Source organism: Labeo rohita, unplaced genomic scaffold (genome assembly GCF_022985175.1).
Source record: "Labeo rohita strain BAU-BD-2019 unplaced genomic scaffold, IGBB_LRoh.1.0 scaffold_817, whole genome shotgun sequence".
Lineage (NCBI taxonomy): Eukaryota > Metazoa > Chordata > Actinopteri > Cypriniformes > Cyprinidae > Labeo > Labeo rohita.
In genome coordinates, this window is record NW_026129763.1 from 10,750 (window position 1) to 30,822 (window position 20,073).

The following is a 20,073-nucleotide window of genomic DNA, read 5'->3' on the forward strand; positions in this document are numbered from 1 at the left end:
AAATGTACACAAACATGCATCCAACTCATGTCACAAACAGAAAGGAAATAGATAAAATAACAATAGAGAACACACCTATAGATTTGATTTTAATATTTACTTTTACAGTTTTTCTCAATCGATTTGACACTTTTCTCCAATGCAGTGTACTTGTTCTCAAAATAATTAGCACAGCCATCCAAACACAAAATTATCTTAACCAAACAGTTCAATTTTACTGCAAAATAAAGTACAGCAGTTTTTTCTAGTAATGCATTCATTAAAAGTACATTTTAACATCAAATCTGTCACGTGGAGAGGGAGGCGAGAGACGAGCGGATCCAAATGCAAACTTTTATTGAAGGGATGTGACATAGGCATGGTCAGGCAGGCAGGGTCAATCAATGGCAGACAGGTGTGTAGACGGAGAGACAAGAGTAATCCGTAACGGGCGAGGGTCAATACAGCGGCGAACGTTATCCTTACGAGGGCTAGGCAAGAGAGTGGTCAAACAGGCGAGAGATCAAAACGAGACAACGACAGGAAAACTAGACATAGGGAAACTCGGGGAAACGCTTTGTATGAATGCTACGCAAAACAATACTCGGCCAGGAGTGACAGGAAGACCGGGGTATTTATACAGTCCGTGATTGGTGCAAATAGTAAGAGCAGTGGCTGATGGGAAGTGTAGTCCGGGGTGTAGTGTGGCAGTCCGTGCGTGACAAAACGCGAGAGCGACGTCTGGTGGTGAGCGGTCCGCAGCTCACCGACCAGATCATAACATAGCCCCCCCCCAAAGAGCGGCTTCCAGACGCTCCAAACAAACCACAGTCCAAGGGAGCGGTGGGGCGGGGGTTAGACAGAGCAAGGGCCGGAGGGCCAGATCCCTGCGGAGGCCCCGGTGATTGAGGCAGGACTGGCAGGGCAGGAGACCTCCAGGGCGGAGCCGGAGGCGGAGTAGGCAGTGCAAGAACCCTCCAGGGCGGAGCCGGTGGAGCCCTCCAGGGCGGAGCCGGAGGCAGAGCAGGTGGCGCTAGAGCCCTCCAGGGCGGTGCCGGAGGCGGAACAGCCCTCCCAGGCAGAACAGGAGGCGGAGCAGGAGGCACAGCAGCCCTCTGGGGCGGAGTAGGAGGCGCAGCAGCCCTGCGGGGCAGAACAGGAATCCGCATCACGCTCTGGGACCTGGGGAGAGCAGGGACAGAGGAGGCAGACAGAATAGAGGGAGAAGGCGCAGCAGCCCTCCGGGGCGGAGCAGGAGGCGGAGCGGCCCTCCGGGGCGGAGCAGGAGGCTGCGTCATGGTCTGGGACCTGGGGAAAGCAGGGACAGAGGATGCAAATAGGAAAAAGGGAGAAGCAGAGAGTTTAGAGGTTAACGCCCCCTCCATAAGAGGTTCTACGGCAGGCGCCGACACCTCTGGAGGCATTGGCGCAGCTTCTCCGACGGGGAAGGCCTCTGGAGCAGGCTTGTGATCAGACGAGAGCTCTGGTGCAGGCTTGTGATCAGACGAGAGCTCTGGTGCAGGCTTGTGATCAGACGAGAGCTCTGGTGCAGGCTTGTGATCAGACGAGAGCTCTGGTGCAGGCTTGTGATCAGACGAGAGCTCTGGGGCAGGCTTGTGATCAGACGAGAGCTCTGGGGCAGGCTTGTGATCAGGCGGAACCTCTGGAGCACAGTGTGTAGCCCACACACACCACATGGCCACTGCCATTAAGGGAAGAGCAGCAGCGATAACATCACTTGGCTTGTGAAGATCTGCTGTGACGTGACTTGACTCAGGAACAACATGGCTTGACTTGTGGAGCACCGCTGTGACTGGGCTTGACTCTGGGGTAGCCGCCGTGGCATTGAGCGCCATTTTAGCTGCCCATACCGTCACTAGAGGAGTGTCCAGCACGTGGACCATCATAACCACAGGTGGCGTCCAGATGGCGGCCATATTGTGGAGTGGTCTGGAGACGGCGGCCATCTTGTGCTGTTGCTTGGAGACGGCGGCCATCTTGTGCTGTTGCTTGGAGACGGCGGCCATCTTGTGCTGTTGCTTGAGACGGCGGCCATCTTTGCGACAGGCTCTGGCGTGGCGGCCATCTTTGCGACAGGCTCTGGCGTGGCGGCCATCTTTGCGACAGCTGTAATTCGACTTGACATAGTAACAACAGTTCTGACTTGACTTGATACAGGAAATACAGTTTTAACTTGACTTGCCTTAGACACTTGACTTGACTCAGGAAACACCGACGACTCAACTTGACTGAACTCAGGAAACACAGCTGCAGCGTGACTTGGCTCTGGTATGGCAGCTGTGACGTGACGGAGCTCTGTTTTCGCCGCCAACTTGTGAGCGGGCTCCGCCGTCGCCGCCATTGTGTGAACGGGCACCGTTGTTGTCGCCCTTGCTCGAGCGCGCTCCGACACGGCCGCCATTTCACGAGCGATCCAGGCGGCTAACGTGTTTGTGGCATCGCGTTCTCCGTCCGCGACCCCCACAGTAAACGACGAGCCCTCACACAAAAGAGCAAAGTCCAAAAACACGGCCAGAGACGAACGCGGACCCTCGCGTCTCAGTCTCGCTTTTAACAGTTCATTTAAACCATCACAAAATATTTCAATGAGAATGCAATCCGGGAGGTCAGAATGATTTGCAATGGCTAGAAATTCAATGATGTGCTGTTCAAGTGTACGTGGTCCTTGTTTAAGTCTGAATAAAATCCTGTTAGTGTCCATACCTGATGAATGTCTGGGTGAAAAGCTGCTGGATCCTTTTGGGGCCGAGTATTCTGTCACGTGGAGAGGGAGGCGAGAGACGAGCGGATCCAAATGCAAACTTTTATTGAAGGGATGTGACATAGGCATGGTCAGGCAGGCAGGGTCAATCAATGGCAGACAGGTGTGTAGACGGAGAGACAAGAGTAATCCGTAACGGGCGAGGGTCAATACAGCGGCGAACGTTATCCTTACGAGGGCTAGGCAAGAGAGTGGTCAAACAGGCGAGAGATCAAAACGAGACAACGACAGGAAAACTAGACATAGGGAAACTCGGGGAAACGCTTTGTATGAATGCTACGCAAAACAATACTCGGCCAGGAGTGACAGGAAGACCGGGGTATTTATACAGTCCGTGATTGGTGCAAATAGTAAGAGCAGTGGCTGATGGGAAGTGTAGTCCGGGGTGTAGTGTGGCAGTCCGTGCGTGACAAAACGCGAGAGCGACGTCTGGTGGTGAGCGGTCCGCAGCTCACCGACCAGATCATAACAAAATCTATAGGTGTGTTCTCTACTGATTATAAAACACTTTCAGTTGTAGATGTAAATTAATAAATAATAAATTTTAATAAACAATTTTGGCCACCACTGTATATACACACGTGTTGCTGTACACATGAATTATTCTGAATTATTGATCTTGCCTTTCATTTACAGCCGGAAGAGAATTACATTGCATTTTATCTATACTACATATTTGCTGTGCTTGCATCATAGGAGAAAAAATGTAAGAACACTCAATTAAAGGTGTTTCACAATGCCATAGAAGAACGTCTTTTGTCTAAATGGTTCCATATAAGACCTTTAACAACCAAAGAATCTTTCTGTTTCACAAAAGGTTCTTTGTGGCGAAAGAAGGTTCTTCAGATTATAAAAAGGTAAGGAAGAGTTGCTTCAAAGAACCTTTGACTGAAAGGTTCTTTGTGGAACCAAAAATGGTTCTTCTATGGCATCGCTGTGAAGAACCTTTATAAGCACCTTTATCCATGCTTAATAAGCTCCTGTCTCAACATCTCCACAGCCCTCTTCCTTTGTGGCTGGTGGTGTAACGAGGCGGGCCGGGTCAAACAACAGCAAACACAACAGAAAAGGCAAGGCAAATCGTAATCCAAAAGACGAATGGGAGGTCGGGGCAGGCGGCTATCAATCAGTAGACAGTAATGAGCAAACAGAGTCCAAGGGCAGGCGGCAGAAAATCACAGCGAGAATAAACAGTCCAAAAGGTAATACACGGGAAGAACGCTCAGAATTGTTCACCAGGGCAAAACAAGACTTCGCGACCAGGAAGCATCTGGGAGTGACTTAAATAGTCCACAGGAGAGGTGAAGGTGCAAGGATGATCAGTACCGGGTACGGGAGTGGAAGATGTAGTCCAAATGGATGTTAATACTCAGGAGAGAGGTCCCGCTGGTGGCGAGCCTCATTTGTGACAGAGCACCCCCGTGAGCGGCTCCTGACGCGAGGACGCAGATGGCGCCGGGGCCTTCAGCGAGGTCGAGGGGCCGGATTATCCTGGTGTGTCCTATGAAACTCTGTCACGAGTGTGGGGGACCCAAGACTGTTCCTCCGGGCCGTACCCCTCCCAGTCCACCAGATGTTGGAGGAGCTTTCCTCGGCGCCTGGAATCAAGCAGGTCACGAACCTGATACCCCTCCTCACCGTCCACCAGGATGGGTCGGGGTCCCTGGCCACCGGTCTGCTCCTCCTCCCCCGCTCTCTGACCACCGGCAGGTTTGAGAAGTGAAACATGAAAGGTAGGAGAGATATGGTAATTAGAGGGTAATTCCAAACGATGAGAAACTGGTGTAATTTGTCTAACAATTTGGAAGGGACCCACATGCCTGGGACTGAGTTTCTTGCATGGAAGTCTGAGGCGTAAATCTCGGGTGGACAGCCAAACCCATTGACCTGGGGCGTATTCTGGATTGGGGTGTCGGTGACAGTCAGCTTGCAGCTTCTGCCTCCTGACGGCGTGAATAGGTGGGTGTGGGCCTGATTCCACGTGTCCTCACTACTCGTTGACGGACGGTACCTCAGTAGGTTCCCCTGACCAAGGAAATAAAGGGGGCTGAAAGCCCAGGATGCACTGAAAAGGGGTTAGTCCAGTGGAAGGCTTTTGAAGAGAATTTTATGCATATTCAGCCCATATGAAGTATCGAATCCAGTCTGCTTGGTTCTGATAGCAGTAGGATCTGAGGAATCGGGTGATCTCCTGATTGAGGCGTTCTGTTTGACCACTGGATTGAGGGTGATATCCTGAGGTAAGGCTAATGTTAACATTCAGTTGTTGTAAGAAAGCTGACCATACTCTGGATGTGAACTGGGGACCTCAATCTGACACAATGTCCTCCGGGAGGCCGTAGAGGCAAAATACAAAGTTGCACAGGAATTCTGCTGCTTCAAAGGCTGTCGGTAACTTGGGGAGAGGGATGAGACGACAGGCCTTGGAGAAGCGATCTACGACAGTGAGTATGGTGGTATTACCATTGGACTTGGGAAGATCGGTGATAAAGTCTATAGCCAGGTGGGACCATGGTCGGTGGGGAACTGGCAATGGGTGTAGTAAGCCAGATGGTAATTGTCTGGGAGGTTTGCTTGTGTTACAAATACTGCTTTCATGAATAAAGTCTATTGTGTCTACTTGCATGGTTGGCCACCAGAAACTGTTCTGGAGAAGGTGCAAAGCAGCAGTAATACCAGGATGACCGGAGCTGAGTGAAGAGTGAACATGCTGAATTACTTTCTTGCGGAGGTCCTGAGGTACAAAAGTTCTGTCGGGTGGTCATTCAGCAGGGAGGGGTTCCAGTGACTTGGCTTGCGCAAGTTCAGTCATAATGTCCCACTGGACCGGGGCTACAATTACTGACTCTGGTTGGAGGGTCTCCTCCGTTTTAACGGGATTAAGACAATCATGTTGACGTGATAAGGCATCAGCTTTAGTGTTTTTAGAACCAGGACGATAAGTCATGGTGAAGTTAAATCTGGTGAAAAAAAGGGCCCACCTTGCCTGCCTGGGGTTCAGTCTCTTGGCAGGTCGCAAGTATTCCAAATTCTTATGCTCAGTTAGAATGACAAAAGGGTGTTTGGAGCCCTCTAGCCAGTGGCGCCACTCCTCTAAAGCTGATTTCATGGCCAGCAGTTCTCGATTTCTGACATCGTAGTTTTGCTCGGCAGGGGTGAGTTTCACCGAGCTGAAGTTCCTAATGAAGCGACGATAAAAGTTTGCAAATCCCAAGAATCGTTGTAATTCCTTTAGAGTGGCTGGTTGAGGCCAGTCCAGGACAGCTCTGACCTTTTTCTCGTCCATGGCGACTCCCTCATGAGTAATAACATAGCCTAAAAATGACGTGGTGGTTTGATGAAATTCACACTTCTCTGCTTTGGCATACAGCTTGTGGTCGAGGGGTCGTTGTAGATCTTTTCTCACATGTTGGACGTGTTTTTCATACGTGTTAGAGTAGATGAGAATATCATCAATGTAGACAATCACCCATCGATTTAGCATGTCCTGTAAAATGTCATTAATGAAGGATTGAAATACGGATGGACTGTTAGCTAGGCCGAAGGGCATAACCAAATATTCGTAGTACCCAGAGCTGGTGGAGAAAGCAGTTTTCCATTCATCTGACGAGAACGAATCAAATTATCCACCTGAATTGCTAGTTCGATGAATTGAGAGAGTGATTTCCCCTCGTCTCGGCAGGCTAATTTGGATTGAAGGTCCAAGCTGAGTCCTCTGCAGAAGGGGAGTTTAAGTGTGCTCTCCACCCAGTCTGTCTGTGCAGCCAGTGTGTTGTGAGTGCATATTCAGTGTTCTTGCCTTGACTTAGTGTGAGTAGTTTGTCGTCAGCGCCCTTGCCTCCCTCTGGGTGTTGAAATATCTTCCGAAAGTGTTCAAGGAAGATATCGAATGAGGGGAAAGCTGAGCCATTCTCTCTCCACACAGCTGTCACCCATTCCAAAGCCTTGCCGGTTAACAGGGTTAACAGACTGCAGTAATGGCGGAGCGGCGTGTTCACTCACGTTAGGCTGAGAGGGAGTGGGAGTTGTAGTCCAAATGGATGTTAATACTCAGGAGAGAGGTCTCGCTGGTGGCGAGCGGGAGGAACTGCGGGAGTCTCATTTGTGACAGGTGGTGTTGTTCTGGACCACCATGTCAATAATGGTTATCTTCCATTCAAAATAATTTTGATTGACCTGAATGATCATAAATTTCAATTTAAAAAAATGTTTGGACATTTACAGTAAATGACAGAAGTTGTCCCAGCAGGACTAAAAATCAGTACTATCAAAAACAATCATCGTACAACAGGTTTTTATTTTTATTTATTTATTTTTTTTTGACATAGTCACTCTCTTTTCCTCTCCTCAATCTCACATCCTCCTCTCTTCTCATTTCTTCTCTCTTTCCTTCTCCTCTCCTCTGTTCTGAAATCAGTCTGGAAGAAGATATAAATAAACGCTCAGAAATGTTCACCGTGGCAAAACAAGACTTCGCAAAGGACCCAGGTGAGAGCATGCTATAAATAGCTGGGTGAACGGGGTTCAGGTGTCAGAGGTGATCAGTGCCAGGTACGAGGCTTAAGGGAAATGTAGTGTGTGAGGATAACCAAAACTCTGGTGATGGAGCCCTCTGATGGCCCGAAGGGGAAACTATGGAGGCGCTCTCTGTGACAGACCTGAGTTTAGAGAAATGTGTCAAATCAATTGAGAAAAACTGTAATAAATGCATTATTAGAAAAAATTGCAGTGCTTCATTTTGCAGTAAAGTTAAACTGTTTGGTTAAGATAATTTTGTGTTTGGATGGCTGTGCTAATTGTTTTGAGAACAAGTACATTGCATTGGAGAAAAGTGTCAAATCGATTGAGAAAAACTGTAATATGCTTTGAAACAGCACTTTGTAAACAGCCACCCCTTTCAGTAATGACCTTCTGTGAGTTTCCCTCTTTGTGGAGGGTGTCAGTGATTGTCTTCTGGACCATTACCAGGACAGTAGTCTTCCCCATTATTGTGGTTTCAAAGAATAAGCAATTTTTACTGTAGGGATGCACATTAATGAAACTCAGATGTAAATATTCTAATATTTTGAGATTCTGGATTTTTGACTTTCATGAGCTGTAAGCAAAAAAAAAAAAACACAAGGGACTTTCTAAATCTCACCCACCTAACACATTACCCGGACAGCTGCCTATGCACTTTTTACTTTATCGGACTGAACAACTCGACAAAGGCTTAGCTGTCCAGGAAAAGTCCTCGAGGGAGTTTTGCTGCTTGCATCTCCTGCCTTTTCTCCTAAAGCTGGTCTGTTCCAGCTCCACCGCGGTCTTCTGGATCCCCGCATCTGACATCACTTGTCCCCAGGGTGTTGCCTGCCAAGTCAACACCATGGCTTCTCCCTTCCTCTACACCTTGGGGCCTCATCCTGACTGGTCTTTGGACCAACATTTGGCTCTTGCTGCTCCTGGCTTCCCCCTGGTTTCTTCTTCCAGTCACTGGGTGCTTCTCAATATCCGTCCTCATTTCTACGCTCCGAGAAGAGGCTTCCTGAGGAGTCATGAGCGAGGATACACCAGTGTATTCTATGCTGAAGTCTTCATTTTGGTTCACTCCAGGCAAGACCCTGTCTTCCCTGCTGGGTATTTCCAACTAACTCTTGGTGCTTCAGCTTGGCAATGTCATTGTTGATGCATTCCTCTGCCTTCCACTTCCTGCTGGTCTGAACCTTGGCACCAGCATTTTGGGCCAAATGGTCACGAGATTGTCTGAGCTTGAATACCAGCCTGGTTTTCTTCAGCCTGTACCCAAGTGAGATGCTCTTCAGTGGGAGCTGTGCAGAACAGTGCTGAATCAGAAAGCGCAGACCAAGCCACTTGCGGATATAGCTATTGGAAATGTCATCCAGCCTTGCCACTGTTGTTGCTGTTATTTCATACATCTTCAGCACCAAAGTTTGTATTTACTAGGAGGGTAGCTTTGGTCAGTTCTCTTAAGGCTCATCTTTTAGCTGAGCTGTGACTGTAGTTACCATATGCTTGTCCGTGAACTCAGCTGAATAGTCTCTGCCCAGGCTTCTTATTAGTTGCTTAGAGTGCACTGGAATTCTTTCCCTTGCCACTAAAGAAACTGTATCCACTCACCTGCCTTTGCGGATTTAGAAACTATGAGACTTGGCCAACTTGATTCTTATCCCCATTCAGCTCAACAGTTTTGCCAGCAAGTTTTGTAGTCACACAGTGAATGGCAGATCTAATCACAAAATAGCTCTGAATGATGTTATTAACACCCACAGGAACATGGAAGAAGTCCAGGGCAAAGTCAATGTCGATGTGGGACAGAGTCATAGGTAGTCTCCAAATCCAGCCAAACAACATGAAAATCCTCCTTGATGTTGTGTGTTCTGAACACCCTAAGAAACTTGGGACTCACCTTCTGGTAACTTGTATAAATGCAATTGTTACCAAGGAGCTACTTAGTCAGACGCTTGGCGATCTCTGAGAAGAAAAGCTTCCTTTCCACATTCAGAAGTGAGATACTCCGAACTGACTGATGATTAGGAAAGATTAGGTTAGATTAGATTAAAATGGCCACTCCTCAACACCACTCAGCCAGAAACCCGCTATTGCTTCCAGATTATCATTATAAGCTTCCATATCTATTTCAGGACTTGAAGGTACCTTTTGTAAAGTTTGTATGGGATGCCATGTGAACCAGGCGGAGAGCTCGACCTTGACTTCATAACAATCTCAACCATCTTGCTTAGTTTGGGTGGTGCTACCTCAAAAGGCATGGCTGGAACAGCTGGTAAGAGGCTCTACAAGTTAATGATATGTCACTAATCTTTCAGATAGTTGTAAACCAGTTTATCTTAATTCTAAATGATTGAACAGCCCCCTGTTGGGAGTGTTTTCTAGCTTAGCTAGAAGGAAGCTGACACACAAAGAAACTGCATGGTGCTGGTACCAGCAGCACTAACAGGCATTTGATACCCTCAAAGCGTGTTTGACCACCCCACCTGTTTTGTCATACTATGATATAAAAAAGGCAGATTACATTAACCTGTGAAGCCTCATGTTTTGGACTCTGTGCTGCATGTATGCAGGCTGGCAGATCTGTTGCATACACGTCTCACAAACTCACAGACACAGAGACACGATACGCACAGATTAAAAAGGAGCTGTTTGCTATTGTATTCGCCTGTACCAAATTCAGGGATTATGTGTACGGGAAATCTACAATCGTCGAAACAGACCACCAGCCCCTGGTGACCATTCTAAAGAAACCCATTCACACAGCCCCTGCATGATTACATCTCCACTGCTCGAATGGAGGAACTCAGAAAGCAAACAGCAGAGGATGAGGTGCTACAGGCACTCCCCACCCAGCAAAAACTCGTCAAAAAGACGTTGAAAGGACGACAACGCCAGACGTCTAAACAACGTGAAAATTTGGTCGAAAAGTGAAAGACGAAAAGACGTGTTTTTCAGGTCGTCGAAAAGACGTCTATAAAAAGACATCCAAATTACATCTAAATATGGTTGTAAAGTGTAAGTTAAAAAGACGTCTTTTTCAGGCCGAATTTCAACCGTATTTCAACTGTAAATTCATGTCAACACTGCACTGGCTCCCTATTAAACATCGTATAGATTTTAAAATCCTGCTAATTACTTAACTACTGAATGGTTTAGCTCCTCAGTACCTGAGCGAGCTCTTATCGCATTATAGTCCCTCACGTCTGCTGCGTTCTCAAAACTCTGGCAATTTGATAATACCTAGAATATCCAAATCAACCGCGGGTGGCAGATCATTTTCTTATTTAGCACCCAAACTTTGGAACAATCTACCCAACACTGTTCGGGACGCAGACACGCTCTGTCAGTTTAAATCTAGATTAAAGACCCATCTCTTCAACCTTGCTTACACATAACACATTAACACATTTCTATTATTCAAATCCGTTAAAGGATTGTTAGGCTGCACTAATTAGGTCAGCCGGAACCGGGAACACTTCCCATAACACCCGATGTACTCAGTGCATCGTCAGAAGAATGGCATCTACGCTAATATTAGTCGGTTTCTTTCTTATGCCGAGGTCACCTTAACCACCAGATCCAGTCCGTATCCAGATCAGATGGTCATTGCAGTCCTCTGGATCCAGTCCGTACCCAGCCCAGATCAGCACCTAGAGACGACCTCTACAGCACTGAATGTCATCGGAGACCACATCGACTAGATGAGCCCCAGAGACGGATCCCCAGTGAAGACCTCGTCACTTAGACGGCTATTGGCACAGGACCACGGGACCTGGCGAGTCCTCTGTGTCTGGCCAGAGGAGAACTGGCCCCCCGACTGAGCCTGGTTTCTCCCAAGGTTTTTTTCTCCATTTGTCACCGATGGAGTTTTGGTTCCTTGCTGCTGTCGCCTCTGGCTTGCTTAGTTGGGGACACTTGATCTTCACACAATATTGTATTTTATTTTGTTGTATTTGATTAACTACCTTTACCTGAAAATTGAGTGTTTACTGTTGCCTTTTGCATTGTTGATGTACTATTTCCTATTTAATACTGTACAGCCGCCTTGTCACAATTCTGTATTGTTAAAGGCGGTATATAAATAAAGGTGATTTGATTTGATTATATTTATCTTATATTCAAAATAAGACAATTCACAAATGAGTACTAAAACATTTATTGACACATTAAATACATCTTTCAAGTAAAAAACACTTTCCTGCTCACAAATTAAGCCTGCATTTGATTAAACATACCGTAAACACAGTAAAACTATAAAATATAACTATATGTTTTCTATATGAATACATTGTGAAAGGTAATTTATTCACATGAACTACACTGTCATCATAATTACTCCAGTATTCAGTGTCACATGACCCTTCAGAAAACATTTTAATATGATTTGCTGCTCAAGAAACATTTCTGATTATTATCAATGTGGAGAACAGTTGTGCTGCACAATATTTTTTGTGGAAAACATATTCTTCAAATAGAACTTTCAAAGGAGCAGTATTTATTTGAAACTGATTTTTCAAAACAATAATCTTTGAAATACTGAAAATGTTTATAACACAGGACAATGACCAATTCTAACCACATTAGAACACATCTCACCCAAAAAATGCCAATTTTGCCATTAATTACTTACTCTCATGTCACTCCAAACCCATAAAAAACTTTTGTGCAGAATACAAATAAAGATATTTTTAACAGATGCCTTGTGTATGCAAAAAACAGCAACAACAACAAAATTACGTCTTTATTCATACATTAGGTATCTCCAACACATTTTTACAAAAGCACCATAAGATTTTTGTTTGTGTGTGTGAATAAAAATGCAATGTTTTTTGTGCATATAAACCATTTACACCACTTCATAAAATTAAGGTTAAACAACTGGAGTCGCATGGCTTACTTTAATGCTGTCTTTACTACCTTTCCAAAAGTTTCACAGGTTTGGAAAGACATGAAGGTGAGTGCTGAAAATTTTTGGTTTAACCTAACACATTAGTTAAACAGTTCCCTCAGGGGCATCAGTAGATCTCTGCCTGATCTCTGGTCTTCTGGATCTTCTGCTCCTTCCACCATCCCAATCCTGGATTTTTGAGCCACGACAAAAGTTTCCACTTTAAATGCTTCAGCCTGGCTGCTTTTTCTCCAGCATCTAAAAATGAGAGAGAAAACAAGAACCAAAATGTTAAAAACAAACAAACAAATAAACAAAAGAGTGGGAACTGACTTACAGCATGAGAACAATTTTCTAGAATTTTCAACAGTTTTATGTCACTTCCCTATATATGCATCGCAAATGTGGTACAGTTAAAATTACTATGCAACTACTAAAAGAATTCAGCTGCTGAAACGTTAAAAGGATAGTACATAAGAATGTAACGCCAAGCCAGCAGAGGGAGCCCTCACCCTAGGACTGCCTGCATGCTCCCTCTGCTGCTTCTACTGTTACTTCCTGTTCGACACTATTTAAAGACTGACCATGTGCTCTATACTTTGCGAAGTATTGCCAGTTTCACCTGCCTTACCGAGCGTTTACTATTACTCTGTTGGACTACCTGTTGCCGTCTTGCTTTGTTCCTGGATTTTGCATTTACGGATTACCCCTGTTTGGATTATTTGCCTGTTTGGACTGATTTCAAGGTTTGACCGTATTCTGCCTTTCGACTATCGCTCTCTGGATCACCCCTGTTGTCATGTTAGCCTTATTGGACTGTCTGCTCGGTATTTGACCCACTGCCTGTTTATATTCTCTGCTGCTTGGATTACGTTTCATGTTGTGTTTGCTATTGGACTGCCTTCCGGTGTTGACCCTCTGCCTGCTCTTGTGTATTCTGATTCCTTTAATAAACATCCGCTTTTGGATTCCACCTCTGCGTCCTCGTTACAGAATACTTCGCCTCCCCTGAATCCAGCGGAAGTTATGACATACACAACCAAAATCATGAACCCAGCAGTATCTCGTCTCATCTGCCTTCGTCAAGGCGACCAGGCCATAGAGGATTATGTTGAGGATTTTTGTGGACTGTGTCATTTAGTAGATTTTAATGATGTGGCTCTAAAGGACTTTTTTCGTTTTGGATTGAACGAGGCCCTTAGTTCAAGTCTGCCAGGGGGGAAAATTTGTTGGTCACTAGAGGAATATATCGATCATGCCCTGCTCCTAAGCGGATCACCATACACTGTTGGGATTGCGGACGAGGGACCCCGCAATCCCGCAGTAACCACCACACCACAGCCTGTTCAAGCCACATCCACCAAGCCAAAGCCTGCTTACGCCAAGCCTGCCGCTCCAGGGCCTGCTCACGCCAAGCCTGCCGCTCCAGGGCCTGCTCACGCCATGCCTGCCGCTCCAGGGCCTGCTCACGCCATGCCTGCCGCTCCAGGGCCTGCTCACGCCATGCCTGCCGCTCCAGGGCCTGCTCACGCCACGCCTCCCGAGCCAGTCCACAAGATGGCCGCCATTCCAGAGCCAGTCCACAAGATGGCCGCCATTCCAGAGCCAGTCCACAAGATGGCCGCCATTCCAGAGCCAGTCCACAAGATGGCCGCCATTCCAGAGCCAGTCCACAAGATGGCCGCCAACCCCAAACCTGTTCACAAGATGGCCGCCATCTCAGAGCCACTCCACAAAATAATCGCTGTTTCCAAGCCACGTCTCATGATGGCCCATGTACTGGACTCACCCCTAATGGCTGTATGGGCAGCTAAAATGGCAGCTACCCCTGATCCAGGTCAAGTTGCAGCTGTATCAAGTCAAGTCACGGCTGTGTTTCCTGAGTCAAGTAAGGTCACAGCTGCCACCCCCGAGCCAAGTAAGATTACTGCTACTGTTCCTGTGCCAAGTCAAGCTACAGAGCCCGGCCAAGCAACAGAGTCAAGTCAAGCAACAGAGTCAAGTCAAGCAACAGAGTCAAGCAAGGCCACAGCTGTTCCCCATGAACCAAGCCAAGTCACAGCTGTGTTCCACGAGCCAAGCCAAGATACAGCTGTTGTTCTCCATGAGTCAAGCAAGGACACAGTTGTTCCCCATGAATCAAACCAAGTCACAGCTGTTCCCCACGAGTCAAGCCAAGTCACAGCTGTTCTCCACGAGTCAAGCCAAGACACAGCTGTTCTCCACGAGTCAAGCCAAGTCACAGCTGTTCCCCACGAGTCAAGCCACGTTACAGCTGTCGTTCCTGAGTCAAGCCATGTCGTTCCTGAGTCAAGCCATGTCGTTCCTGAGTCAAGCCATGTCGTTCCTGAGTCAAGCCATGTCGTTCCTGAGTCAAGCCAAGTTGCAGCAGATCTTCACGAGTCAAGTCAAATTGCTGCTGTCTTCCCTGAGCCAAGTCAAGTTGCGGCTGTCGTCCATGAGCCAAGCCAAGCCACGGTTGTTCTTCATGAGCCAAGTCAAGTTGCGGCTGTCGTCCAGGAGCCAAGCCAAGCCGCAATTGATCTTCATGAACCAAATCAAGCCACGGCAGGCCTCCCCGAGTCAAGTCCGGCCACGGCAGGCCTCCCCGAGTCAAGTCAGGCCACGACAGGCCTCCCTGAGTCAAGGCAAAAAGCTGTTGTCCTACCCAAACCTCACCAGGTCCCCTTTAACCTTCTCAAACCACCTCACATCTTAGCTGAAACCGCAGAGCCCACGCTCCCATGCCACGCAGAGCCCACGCTCCCAAGCCACGCAGAGCCCACATTCGCAAGCCATAAGTCCATAACATCCACACCTTCAAGGTCACCAGACATCCCACTATCCACTGTGCTGCCTGTAATGGCCGTAGCCATTTTCAGTGTGTGGGCTGCACACTGTGTTCCAGAGGCTTCGTCTGTCCACGAGTCTGCTCCCGAAGCTTCGTCTGCTCCCGAGGCCTCGTCTGTCCACGAGTCTACACCAGAGGCCTCTTCTGTCAAAGAGTCTATACCAATGCCCCCAGAAGCAGCAGCTCCGGCTGCAGAACCTCCTAAAGGGGCGGCGTTTCCCCAAGGACTCTCTGCCCGTCCTGTCACGGCCATGAAGGCCATTCATGACTTCCCTGCCTCACCTGCCCAAGCATCTGCGCCCATGCCCCCAGAGGTGTCAGCGCATGCTGTAGATCCTCCTATGGGGGCGGCGTCCCAGGATGAACTCTCTGCCCGCCAGGTCGCAATCAAGAAGACCCATATGAAACTCTCTGCCTGTCATGCCACGGCCAAGAAAATCATGCATGAATACACCGCTCTGCTATGCATGTCATTAGTCCCACTGTGGATATCTCTGCTCCTGTTTGCTCTGCCTGTTCTGCCTGCCCTGCAATGGCTCCCTGTTATGCCTGCTCTGCCTGCCTCGCCATGGCTCCCTGTTATGCCTGCTCTGCCTGCCTCGCCATGGCTTCCTGTTCTGCCTGCTCTGCCTGCTGCGCCACGGCTTCCTGTTCTGCCTGCTCTGCCTCCCCCACCATGGTCCCCTACTCTGCCATTGCTCCACGGCCCAGGCCCTCCAGTACTTCACGGTCTGCTACAGCTCCACAGTCCAGGTCCTCCAGGGCTTCACTGTCTGTCCCTGCTCCACGATCCAGCTCCTCCAGTGCTTCACTGTCTGTCCCTGCTCCACGATCCAGGCCCTCCTGCTCTACATGGACCTGGCCCTCCGTCCCACCCCCTGTTTTGCCTCTGTTCCCCCACCCACCTGGACTGTTGTTGTTGTTTTGAGCGCCAGGAGTCGCTCCTGGGGGGGGGGATTCTGTAACGCCAAGCCAGCAGAGGGAGCCCTCACCCTAGGACTGCCTGCATGCTCCCTCTGCTGCTTCTACTGTTACTTCCTGTTCGACACTATTTAAAGACTGACCATGTGCTCTATACTTTGCGAAGTATTGCCAGTTTCACCTGCCTTACCGAGCGTTTACTATTACTCTGTTGGACTACCTGTTGCCGTCTTGCTTTGTTCCTGGATTTTGCATTTACGGATTACCCCTGTTTGGATTATTTGCCTGTTTGGACTGATTTCAAGGTTTGACCGTATTCTGCCTTTCGACTATCGCTCTCTGGATCACCCCTGTTGTCATGTTAGCCTTATTGGACTGTCTGCTCGGTATTTGACCCACTGCCTGTTTATATTCTTTGCTGCTTGGATTACGTTTCATGTTGTGTTTGCTATTGGACTGCCTTCTGGTGTTGACCCTCTGCCTGCTCTTGTGTATTCTGATTCCTTTAATAAACATCCGCTTTTGGATTCCACCTCTGCGTCCTCGTTACAAAGAACTGTACTGAAACAGTGTTCCCTACAATGGTTATAAAAGCAGAAACAAATAGTAATACTGGGAATGTGTTTGACATTTAAAAAAAAAACAAAAACAAAAAAAAAAACACGTACACAGCAAAAGATGCAGTGACCTGTGGCTAAATGGCCTTTGGTTTTTTTTTTGCAAAGTGAACATGCAAAGAAGATCAAACACCCTTAACAAAAAAGGTAAAACATCTATATAAGACGATTTTGAAGTTGAGGGAGAACATGAGATGGGAGTTTTTGGACATACACTAACTGACATTAACCGGAACAAACCAGAGGTCGGGATGAGCAAGATAAGATGAGCATTTGACATTAAAAAGTATTTAAATTGTATTATTTTTATTAAAATAACCAATCGTTACGCTAGATAAGACCCTTCTTCCTTGGCTGGGATCGTATACAACTGCATTTGGGATCATTTGAAGCCGCATTTAAACTGCATTTTGAAAGTTCAAAATCAGGGCACCATATCAGTCCATTATATGCAGAAAAATGCTGAAATGTTTTCCTCAAAAAACATAATTTCTTTACAACTGAAGAAAGAAAGACATGAACATCTTTGATGACAAGGGGGTGAGTACATTATTTGTAAATTGTTGTTCTGGAAGTGTAGTTCTCCTTTAACCACTGACTAATGACCAAGGGACCTGAGAGGTACACACCCACAGTTTAGGTAAATTTATAGTTAAACTGAAGACCTTGATTAGTTTGTTCAGACGCACTGGACTAGGTTGGAGCAAAATGCATGTAAGTGGACCTCCAGAGACAATGTTGAGATCTCCTGAAATATGTTCTAAACATGACAATTCAGAGAGGCAGGATGACTTACAACTCTGGTTTCCAGTGCTGGTTATTGAGGACTTATTGAGGACTAGGTACTGAAGTTCTGCAGAGTTTCTGGTGATCCTTGATCAGCTGCTCAGGTCTGCTTAATTGGTGTTGGAGCTATCAATCCACTGAAAAATAAGAAGCAATATGAAGTCACAAATGCATTTTTATTTATTCTTGTTAGTCTTACTATATTCTTAACATAAGTTATCATTACCTTGTGTTTTATTGATGATTTTCAGTCTCTGAAATAGAAAAGTTCTATTAGTTATGAATGGCATCATACCAGTTTTAACACCGTGAGCAAAATGCATACAACATACGACACAATACGATAGAACCTATTATAATCAGTGATGCTGTCTACACTGGATGAGGCACAGCGCAACACTACAAATCCCTGACAGCAAACTGATGCTGCGTTCTATTTACCATGTACTGACACAAAGTTCAAATGACTTTCAATGGTCGCTCTGGTTTGCATCCAGCATAGACAGACAATCTACGTCATTGTGCATTGCATTCTTGGTATACAATACAAATCACCAAAGGTAAAAAAAAAAAAAAAAAAAAAAAAAAAATCTGTTTACGTTAATATTTTTAAGAGCTTCTTGCACTTTATTAGAATAAATGGACTAATATTTGAATCCCTTGTGTTATTAACATTTGTGGTCAGTTTTGTTTATGTTTTTGAAATAAGTCTCTTATGTTCACCAAGAAAACTGCATTTATTTGATCATAAATAAAAACAGTAATGTTTATTATTACAATTTAAAATAACTGTTTTCTATGCGAATACATTGTAAAATGTAATTCGTCATAAATAGAATGCGGTAGCAGTTTACTGTATGGGATTTGTCGTGTCATGCCGTGCCGCATCCAGTGTAGACAGCATCAGTGATTATAATGGGTTCTACTGTATTTTGTCGCGTCGCTCGTGTCCAGTGTAGACATGGTGTAAGCATAATGATGATGCAAAATCAGGTTAGATCACTTTTTAAAACATAATGAAATAGAAAATAGTTATTTAAAAATGGTAATTTCACAACATTACAGTTTTACTGTATTTTATTCAAATAAATGCAGCAGTTGTTGCCATAAAAGACTTATTTCAAATACATGTCAAATCTGACCCTTAAATTTTTGAATGGTAGTGTTTGTTTAAGGTATTACTTACTGGTCATATGGTTCATAATGTCTAGAGATGTTCTTCGACAGGAGATACGCTCCAACTCTGGTGCACGGCCATTAGAATGGAAGATTCTAGGAAGGAACACAAACAATCTGGAACATAAACAATCTGTCAACAATATTTATTATACAATGTCAGGTTTATTAGAAGTAAACTATAGCAAAGGTGAAATGCAGAAAAGAAAAATAAATAATATATAGAATATACAAAACAATACAGTTTAATAACAGAATTTACATTTTTACTTTTACTTATTTAATGCTCATATACAGTGTTACTTATGTTTGTATGTTAAAGTCCTTTTAAAATATCTAACAAGCAAACAAACATAAAAGTATATATATATATATAATTTTGCAAAAGAAAATTACAGATGCGTGGTGATATAGGCTAAATATATTATGAAAGATACATATAAAGTAATTTAATAAGCTTTCTCAGATCACCTGTGTTTTTTATATCTCTGTCAGCAGCTCTCTTCAGAAATTTTAAAATCAGGAACTTTTCCTGTGTCGTAGAAGTTTTTTTCTGAAACTGCTGAAGTCACAGGACAAGTGGAATCAATATTTGTTTACCATGAAAGGTCAAAACATGCTTAAAGTACTTTCAGCTCATTTTCACGCTCCATGTTAATTTTGTATCCGATTAACCGTATATTGCATACTTCTAGGTTAAATAAATTAGCTTACTTCCTTTCATCCAATGACAAATTGCCTGCAAAACTTTTATAAAAAAAAAAAAAGCAAAACAGCAAGTAACGTTAATTAAGATGACATTAAAAGCCCAAACTTTCATAAACAAGAGCTCAAGTCAATAGTTAACCTAACTTACCTCTTATAGTTAGCATTACAGTTCAGATGCTAACAGACTTTTTCTGAAGACAATAAACCATTTCTATAAAGTAAATATTCAACAGAAGTGTGTCATTTACATGAAAGAAAGTGTCAGGAACACATGCATGTACTATTTGTGTAATATTAGAGACTAAACTTACCTGAAATTTGTGAAAACAACAGTGGAAGATGTGTTTTGCTGCTCGACAGTTGAGTTTCCGCCCCATTTCCATGGTAACTCCTTCCGCTCCAGACTTGAATGTTCAGTGTGCGCCCATTAAAGCAAGCAGATGTCACGCAGAATGTATAAATGTCATCATAAAGTAATATTATCTTATAAAATACATAATGTAAATGAAGTAAAACACTTACTTAAATACATATTTTAAATAAGATAAAACACTTCTAAAACACTTACTTCTAGTGTTTTCCTGAGAAGTGTTTAGGTGCACACAGCATATTAATATCATCATGAAGTAATATTACACATAATGTAAATGAAGTAAAACACTTACTTTTGGCATTTTCCTTGATAAAACCAACTTTCCTGTCTGCTCCACATTGTGATTGAAAGAAAATATCTCTCTGAGAAAAAGTTTAGGAGAGAACAGCACATAAATATCACTATAAATCCATATGACCTTATAAAATACATATTTTAAATTACATAAAACATTTACTTCTAGTGTTCCCCAGTTAAAAGCGA

The 20,073-nt window shown here is 45.1% G+C and overlaps 1 long non-coding RNA gene across 1 annotated transcript; it reads right to left on the bottom strand.

Annotated features, from left to right (window-relative positions):
• Positions 1-12,172: 12,172 nt before the first annotated feature.
• LOC127162041 (uncharacterized) lies at positions 12,173-19,736 on the bottom strand. The gene is made up of 7 exons (XR_007827251.1): positions 19,529-19,736; positions 19,366-19,428; positions 18,981-19,248; positions 18,520-18,605; positions 17,560-17,587; positions 17,344-17,470; positions 12,173-12,416 (listed from the first exon to the last, which is right to left on the bottom strand). It is a non-coding gene; the product is annotated as an uncharacterized LOC127162041 (long non-coding RNA).
• Positions 19,737-20,073: the final 337 nt, after the last annotated feature.